Source organism: Triticum aestivum, chromosome 4A (genome assembly GCF_018294505.1).
Source record: "Triticum aestivum cultivar Chinese Spring chromosome 4A, IWGSC CS RefSeq v2.1, whole genome shotgun sequence".
In the NCBI taxonomy this organism is placed as follows: Eukaryota; Viridiplantae; Streptophyta; class Magnoliopsida; order Poales; family Poaceae; genus Triticum; species Triticum aestivum.
The window spans coordinates 381,320,163-381,330,330 of NC_057803.1; positions in this window are offsets into that span (position 1 = coordinate 381,320,163).

Consider the following 10,168-nt stretch of genomic DNA (forward strand, 5'->3'; position numbering starts at 1 on the left):
GACAGGGCAGGTTGAGACTACCTAGGAGAGAGGTGGGCCTGGCCCTGGTCGGCGTCCGTGGTTACTTCAGAATAACACGCTTAATGAGATCTTGGTATTTGATCTGAGTCTGGCTACTGGCCTATACGCACTAACCATCTACGCGGGGAAAGTTATGGGCACTCGACGTTGTGGTATCAGCCGAAGCCTTCGTGACGTCAGCGACTGAGTGGCGCGCGCCGGATTGGACCTAAGCCTGCTCTTGTATTAAGGGGGCTAGTTCTGCTTCCGGCCGCGTACACAACGTGCATGTGTGCAATGGGCGATGGGCCCAGACCCCTGCGCCATAGGATTTAGACCGGCGTGATGACCTCTCTGTTGTGCCTTGGTAGGGCTGCAACGTGTTGATCTTCCGAGGCCCGGCATGACCCAGGAAAATGTGTCCGGCCAAATGGGATCGAGCGTGTTGGGATATGTGGTGCACCCCTGTAGGGAAGTTAATCTATTCGAATAGCCGTGATCTTCGGTAACAGGACGACTTGGAGTTGTACCTTGACCTTATGACAACTAGAACTGGATACTTAATAAAACACACCCTTCCAAGTGCCAGATACAACCGGTGATCACTCTCTCACAAGGCTACGAGGGGAGGATCATCGGTTAGGATTATGCTATACGATGCTACTTGATGCTACTTGGTGAACTTACCATCTACTCTCTCCTACATGCCGGAAGATGGAGGTGGCCAGAAGCGTAGTCTTCGACATGATTAGTTATCCCCCTCTTACTCTGGAATTCTGCAGTTCAGTCCACATATGATACCCTTATTCCATTTGATACCCATGCATACGTAATGTAGCTCCTTGCTTGCGAGTACTTTGGATGAGTACTCACGGTTGCTTTCTCCCCCTTTTTCCCCCTTTCCTTTCTTTCTGGCTGTCGCAACTAGATGCTGGAGTCCAGGAGCCAGACGCCACCATTGATGACGACTACTACTACTTGGGAGGTGCCTACTACTACGTGCAGCCCGCTTACGGTGACCAGGAGTAGTTTAGGAGGATCCCAGGCAGGAGGCCTGCGCCTCTTTCGATCTGTATCCCAGTTTGTGTTAGCCTTCTTAAGGCAACTTGTTTAACTTATGTCTGTACTCAGATATTGTTGCTTTTGCTGACTCCTCTATGATCGAGCTCTTGTATTCGAGCCATCGAGGCCCCTGGCTTGTAATATGATGCTTGTATGACTTATTTTATTTGTAGATTTGTGTTGTGATATCTTCCCGTGAGTCCCTGATCTTGATCGTACACGTTTGCATGTATGATTAGTGTACGATTGAATCGGGGGCGTCACAAGTTTCTTAATGATCCATTTCTTTACCATCCTCAAGGAATTCACCTTGGAAGCCTAAACCCTGGGGTTATGACCAACAATATGCATTTTCATCTTATGTTTCCAACTAGCAAAGTTTGTACCATCAAAATATGGACCTCTACAGTGATAGTTTCCCTCACTAGATGCCATACACTCCTAGGTTGTGAAACCAATGCAATGGAGACCAAAGCTCTGATACCACTTATAGGATCAAAAGTATGTCTAGATGGGGTGATTAAACTACTTGACCAAATAAGAATATAACATTTTGCCAATTTTAGTTGTAGGCAGATTTTAGCAAATCTAACAAGTCAAGTATCACCCTACACATGCAATTCTAAGAGTATAGCAGATGCAAGTAAAACATTGTACATGTAAGTAAAGGAGGGTTTGGAGATTTCAAACGCAATGAGGAAACAGTAATTGTTTCCATGGTTCTGATAGGTGGTGTCATCATACGTCCATGTTGATGGAGACTTCAACCCACGGGGTAATGGTTGCGTGAGTCCATGGAGGGCACCACCCACGAAGGTTCCACGAAGATGCAACCTTGTCTATTCCACCATGGCTTTCATCCATGAAGTACTAGCCTCACTCGTGTAGATCTTCACAAAGTAGGTGTCTCCTTGCCCTTACAAACTCCTTGGTTCAACTCCACATGATATTGGAGGCTCCCAAGTGACACCTAACCAATCTAGGAGACACCACTCACCAAAAGGTAATAGATGTTGTGTTGGTTATGAACTCCTTGCTCTTGTACTTCAAACAATTGTCTCCTCAACACACAATCTCTGTCACACATATTTCGCTTGGGGAGGAGAAGGATTGGAGTGAAAGCAACTTAAAGAGGCTAGAAATTAGGGTTCAAATGGTAGGAATGAAATCTTTTGATCTCAACACATGAGTAGGTGGTTCTCTCTTAGAAAATGAATGGTGGAAGTGGTGTTTCATTTTGGTGGATCTCTTAGAGAGTAAGTGGTGGTGGAGGGGTATAAATAGGTAGCACCAAAATTCCAACCGTTACAACCTTTTGACCCAACTTGGTGGCACCGATATGATAATCTCGGTGAGTCCGACAAGTGCAAAAGACTTGACCGTTAGGCGTTTTGCTGAGACCAATTGTACCAGCTCGGTGGGACCGAAGTCCAATGGCTAGGTCAATACCTAGTTTCAGTAATTCTAATCGGATTCATCTCGGTGATTCTGAAATGAAGCAAGTTCATTAAAGAAGCTTGGAAAGGACGTCTCGGTGGGACCGAAAACTATTTTAGTAAGACTGAATTGTTAGTGATTTGGCTGTGGCAATGGAATAGTCATCTCGGTGGGTCTGGAGTATGTTATATCGGTGGCACCAAAATGAAGAATTAGGTTTTGGACAGATGTGTTTTGGGAAAGTGATGGAGGGTTTTTGGAGCAATATCACTAAGCACTTGAGCAGCAACCTCGTCATGAATACCTCATCCCATTTTAAAAGTATTGGCTTTCCTAAGGGACTCAATGTTACCTTGGATCACTAATCCAAAATGGTAGAGTCTTTGGGTAGCGAATTATTGTTCTTGACATTTTGAGGGGTCCACATCCATTATTCCTTGACATGCGAATCATTTATCTTTTTGGAAATCTGTCATCAATGTTCATTAGATCAATGACATATATGTTGTTATTAATTACCAAAACCACCCGGGGATTAGTTGCACTTTCACTACCCCATCGCTCCATGAGCGGTGCGAGCACACAAAACAGTTGTTCATTTGAAAGGTTTAGAGGTAGCACATGCAAATTTACTTGGAATGGTGGGGCAATACCATATATAGGCAGAAATGGTGGACACTCATGGAAGAAACTTGGCTCAGGAATTTTGGATGCACAAGTTATATTCCCACTTAGTACAAAATTTTGGGTAGCAAAATATTATAAACAATCACCACATGTTGGAGGATCCATAACAATGGAACTTCTATGCAAATATACACAAACATAACTCATTACGTTTTCTTCCCTGTCCAACTTCAACTTATTTGATCAAGTTTGAAAATAATTAATGGGTATTCACAATCATAAATTATGTCCAAGATAATATATTTTATGAGAAATGCTTCTTCCGTATACTATTCTTTCATGAATTTCTTGTATGACCAATGTTGTGATTATCAAATTTCAATAGATTTTACTTTACAAACCTAATGTGAAACTATCACTAAGCTATGGAACAGATATAATTTCAGATTTATGATATCCAATTCACTCTTAGGATATAAGTGTGACACATGAGTGAATGACAAGCTACTCCAAAAGATATAGGTGAAGAACAAAGAGTAGCTAATTAAATAGGTAGCTATGTAATGACTCTCTCCAACTAAAAACTTTTAGATCTAGGGATTGTATCAAAAATCACGCAAAACAAAAAAAATAAAAGGACACTCCCAGAATAACACATATGATGTGAACAAATAAAGACTTAGGCTCCACCAAAACTAATTGTAGTTGATGATGAAGAGAGGTGGGATGCCTACCGGGACCTCCCCAAGCATAGATGCCTGAGACTTCTTGGATTATTAACTTGGGTAGCCTTGGGCATCCCCAAGCTCGAGCTCCTGTGTCTCCTTAATTCCTACCATATTATGGCTTCCCCTGAGTCTTAAAAACTTCCTCCACACAAAACTAAGAACTTGTGAAATAAGTTAGTATAAACAAATTCAAACCGTTAACATTCTCTACTGTAGAAAATTACAAAGTTATAACTAAACGTTGCGTAAAAAAATTCTATGCATATTAATACTCCTATCCACTAATAGAAACATTAAACAAGCAAACATGTGCAAACAATGCAACTATGAGAGCAATTTGTCTAAACAGAATAGTCCATAAATGATGAATACAAACTTATACTTCTTTAAATCCGAAATTTACCATGTGAAAGAGAACTCATGCATGCTAACTGCGTAAAAGTTTCAAGATTTTTTCATGATCAGACTATTCAGGAATTTTCAAGACATAAAAGAAAACTTCCTGTTTTCCAACAACAACACATAAACTTGCTAACTGATTATGGTAAAAGTTGCACTTGACAATTTAATCAAAATAAAAAGCTTGATTATGAATAATAGGAAGTAAATATAAATAAAATTAAATGATGCTCCAAGCAAAACACGTATTATGTCATGAAAGAAATATACTTCCGAGTGAGGTATACCAATAGATTGAAGATGATAGAGGGGTTGCCTTCCAGGGCATCCCCAAGCTTAGATGCTTGAGTCTTCCTTGAGTATTACTTTGGGGTGCCTTGGGCATCCCCAAGCTTAGGTTCTTGCAACTCCTTATTCTCCTTCTATCATATCTCACCCAAAAGTTGAAAACTTCAAATCGCACCAAGCTTAACGAAACTTTGTGAGATGCGTTAGTATAATAAAAATCAGGACATTTACATTTATGGCCCTAATTTGCGCCCACTCTCAGATTTACCCATAACTTTTTTATGTGCTCAAATTTGCCCCTAAAATGATTTCAGGTCACGAGAATGCCCTTCCAGATGGTCAAAGTTGGTTGATCAAAATATTGAAAATTCATAACAAATTCATATGAACTCAACAAAATGCAAATAATATATCAAAATGTTTAGGAAGTATCACCTATACATGCATGTCATTTACGTTCATCACCTACACATGCATTTAGTTGCATTCACCCTAAATAGTTTTTTAATGTCATAAACGCTAAAAAGCTTTATGGAGTGCTGATGTCATGAACGTAAATGACATGTGCATATAGGTGATGTTTTAATGAACATTTGGTTATATTTTTCTGCATTCTTCTGAGTTTGTATGAATTTGTTATGAATTTTCAAAGTTCCAGCAAATAACTTTGACTGGATGGAAGGGCATTATTTCAACCTAAAATGCTTTTTAGGGATATATTTGAGCACAACAAAAAGTTAGGTGTAAATTTGAGTAGTGGGTTCGAGTTAGGGGCACAAATGTGAATGTCCCATAAAAATAAATCATTCACGAAGGTACTCTAAAGACAAGGTATATAATTGTTCTCACGCAATGCCGAATGTATTCTATCATTTGGACAATATATACCCCACCATATAAGCTACGGAAACACTAAATCAAGCAAACTATGCAATCTAAAATATAACAACACGTAATGATCTATTTTTTATCATACTTCTGTAAATCTAAAACTTCTAAAAAATTGGACAACATAATGAATTTGCAGAAAAATACTTTGTAAAAATGCAAGGATTTTGTCACATTACAGTATAGAATGGTAATTCAACTACTGCACGCAAAAGTTTCTCTTTTTGCACAGAATCAATCAACAAGTATTCGCACTATCCCAAAGGCTTTACTTGGGACATTATTGAAATACAAGATACAAAACTTGATTAGTACAGTAGCTTAATCACGTGAACACACAAAAATAGTAGGTATAAATATTGGGTTGTCTCCCAACAAGCGCTTTTCTTTAATGCCTTTTTAGCTAGGCATGATGGTTTTAATGATGCTCACATAAGAATAGGAATTGAAACATATAAGAGAACATCATGAATCATATGGTAAGAACATTTAAGCCTAACCGATTTCCTATGCATGGGGATTTGGTAAGAAAACAATTTATAGGAGCAAGAATCAACTAGCAAAGGAAGGCAAAACAAGCATGACTTCAAAACTTTCAACATAAAGATACGAAACTTGATGTTGTTGAAATATATATATATATATAAGCATATCTTCCTCGATCATAATAATGTTTAGTAGCGTCATGAACACATTCAATAGTATAGTTATCACATAAAGCATTCTTTTCATGATCCACAAACAAGAAAATTATTACTCTTCACATAAGCAAATTTATTCTCAGCAATAATAGTGGGATCAAATTCAATGAAATAACTATCAAAGGATACTTGATTTACATAATCAATTTGAGCATTAAAATCACGATGACAAGTTTCATGGCTATCATTACTATTTATAGCATACATGTCATCACGGTAATCATCATATATATAAACTTTTTCTCATAATAACCAATTGAAACCTCTTCCAAAATAGTGGAATCATCATTAAATAAAGTCATGACCCTTCCAAATCCACTTTTATCATTATAAGATTCAAAACCCTCCAAAATTGTGGGATCACCTAGAGTTGACATTCTTCGAAACCCACTTTCATCACTGTAATCATCATAAATAGGAGGCATGTTATCATCATCATTAATTTTCTCATCAAAAGTAGGGGGGCTAAAAAGATCATCTTCATCAAACATAGCATCCCCAAGCTTATGGCTTTGCATATTATTAGCATCATGGATATTCATAGAATACATTGTAATAATATTGCAATGATGCTTATCATGCAAAGGACTCACATTAAACATTTTATTATATTCTTCTATTACTACTTCATCACAATTATCGAAATCCACATTTTCTAGAAAGACATCATATAGATGAAGCATTTGATGAGACTTCACTTACGTTTTTTTATAAAACCAAACTAGTGAATAAAAAAGAAACTAAAAGATTCAATTGCAAGATCTAAAGATATACCTTCAAGCACTCACCTCCCTGGCAACGATGCTAGAAATAGCTTGATGTCTATTACACAACTTTATTCTTGTAAACTCTATTGGGCCTCCAAGCGCAGAGTTTTGTTGGACTGCGGCCAATTTCCCTCAAGTGGATGACCCAAGGTTTATCAATCGGTGGGTGGTGGTGGATGTAGATGGTCTCTCTCAAACAACCCTACAATCAAATACAAGAAATCTCTTGTGCCCCCAACACACCCGATACATTCATCAATTGTATAGGTGCACCAGTTCAGCAAATAGATGGTGATACCAGCATAACATAGATGGTAGAAATAGGTTTTTATAATATGGAATAATAAAAACAGCAAGATAGCAAGTTATAAAGGTGAACAAAAATGGTATTGCAATGCTTGGAAACAAGTCCTAGGGTTCATACTTTCACTAGTGCAATCTCTCAATAGCGCTAACATGGTTGAAACATATAACAATCCCTCAACGTGCGACAAAGAATCACTCCGAAGTTCCTATCGTAGAAAGTATGTTGAAACATGTATCACCCACTATGCCTAGATTACCACAATGTCACCATGGGAATCTGCAAGTTGGTTACCAAAATATATGTCATGTGATATCGATAAATTACCCCATTGTCACCACAGGAATCCACAAGCAAGATATACATCAAGTGACCTCAAATCCAAAGTATTCAATCCAACATATGAAACTTCAAAGAGCAAGACTCAACTCATCACATCAAGATAGAGACGGAAGAACACCATATGATCCAACTATATTAACAAATCCCATGGTACATCAACATCGAGCCCTATCAAGCTCACGAGAGAGAGAGAGAGAGAGATCAAACACATAGTGATTGGTACATACCCTAGCCTAGGGATTAAACTACTGCCTCCTTGTCATGGATGCAGCGGGGATGATGAATATGGCCTTTGTTGATGGCTTTGCCACTCCGGTAGGGCACCAGAAAAGTCCTCGAGATGGGATCGCTTTGGAAAAGAGGCTTGTGGTGGCGGAGTCAAAATTCTAGGTTTATTTCTATGGTTTCTCTATTTATTAGAATTTTCAGCATTGGTTTCACACCAAACGGAGTTACTAGGGCCCCACAAGGTAGGAACACCCTCCCTACTCCCCACGGAGCGTGTTGGTGCCTTATGGCCACCTCGTCGGTCTTCCGGTCCTCCCATGAAGCTTCGGGGGTCTCTTATGTTTCAAAAAAATCGTCAAAAAGTTTTGTTGCATTTGGACTTCATTTGGTATGGATGTTCTTGAAATCCAAAAACAAACAGAAAATAACAACTGCCACTAGGCACTACATTAGTACGTTATTATATAAAAATAATATAGAAGTGCACAAAAACCATATAAAATTATTGTAAACATTCCATGAAAACTTCATAACTTATAGATAGGTTGGAGACGTATCTCTCGCCTTCTCCTCTAGAAAGCTTTAGTCGCACATAACAAGCACGTGCGCCACCATTAATAGGAAGCCTTCATCAACCACCAACTACATCATCCCTTTCTCCAATCTTCAAGAGGTGGTTCCGACTTGTTGGGAGGTCTGGAGGAAGCTGAACCTCAACGATGACCGCACCTAGAGAAGGAGACCGGCAACGAGCTGAAGGTGCTGGAGATCAAGGAGGAAGAACCCGAACATAAAGGAGATGATTATTTGAATCCAGATTAGTATCGTCCAAACCCTTGTGAGTTTAACATCTTTGGATCTATTTCGTTATTTCCTCTGGGGCCTTCCCAAAAGGAGTCAGGAAAGGAACCACCTACTGTCGGTGTCAGAACCAGTGGATCTCGGGTAGGGTGTCCTGAGCTGTGCATCTTCAATCAATGGGGAACAGGATACACATGGACAGAATTACTCAGGTTTGAGCCCTATGGAAGAGGTAAAACCCTATGTCCTGCTTGATCATATTGATGTGTGTATATGATGGTTCCAAAGTCGATCTACCATGAGACCAGATGAACTAAACCCTAGGCTAGTATGATGATGGTTCTTCTTCTATCCTCTACGGATTAAACCCTCTGGTTTATATAGAGAACATGGGTACCTAGGGTTACGCATGGTTGGCTACCACAAGGGGATAAACATACCGATTCTCCTATCTTGACTTGGAAGACACACCAAGGCTTCAAAAATTTCCTGTCCGGACATGGACTCACTTTATAGCTCTGCCTTCTAGTACTTTCAGAGCGGCCCACCTGTTTGGCCCATAAGAGATAGGCTCGCAGCCCAAGGGCCCCTTAGTTCAGGACTCCCTTAGTAGCCCCTGAACTAGTCTTCAAAGGCGAGGTATATACGGGAATCATTGGCTTTGAGGACCAGTTCCCTTCTTCCATGGTTCTTACGCAAGCTATGCAGTTATCCTTTAGCTTAAATTTTTAAAAGGTCGCCCGACCATGTTCAGCCGCTTTATCCGGATTATGCCCGATTTTCAAATTGTGTATATTACTTAGCCTCGAAGCACAACCACTCGAGTGTGAACACTGCCTTCGATTGACAAGTTTGGGCGAAAGGTCACAACCGGCCATAGTCACTGATTGATCACGAAAAACTCGATTTTAGGTTCGAGGCAGTTTCTCCATTGGCACGCCCCATCAATATCGATAGTGTGCCCCGTTTTTTAAAGGATATGATCAATGGTTTGAGTTATCCCATGTGCACATAACGACACAATTACATCGGGAAGTGGCGATGTGCGCGGCATGGTAAAGGGCACTCTTGGTATTACAACAGCTTATAAAAGGGAAACAGCCACCAAGTTCTCCATATGCCTTCAAGTCCACTATTGCTATCGCCTTCCAATCTCCAGCGTACAAGTTCCCAGATCCATTCCTCCTTCAAATCTTCCCAAGATACTCCCCAGTCTGTCCATGGCTAGTTTCGGTTCTAAGGGAAAGTGGGAGGCATCCAGCATCACCAACAATGACATCCAGGAGCTGAAGCGCGCCGGCTATCTTTTGGCCAACGTCGCTCACCGTGCTTCGGTCGAGGGCCAGGTCATCGCCATGCACAGGCTAGGAGAAAGAGTGGTGTTTGTCCCCCCTTCATCCGGGGGCTAGGCTTCCCTCTTCACCCCTTTGCCAGGGGGGTGATGTTCTTCTACAGGTTAGATTTTCATGATCACACCCCAAACTCCTTGCACATCTTGGCCTTCAAAATTTGGCAGAAAGAGTGTTTCTACATTATGGAGTGGTGAGGCGCGGATTGGGCTTAGATTCCGGTCTTCCGATCCGGAGCCCCTACTAG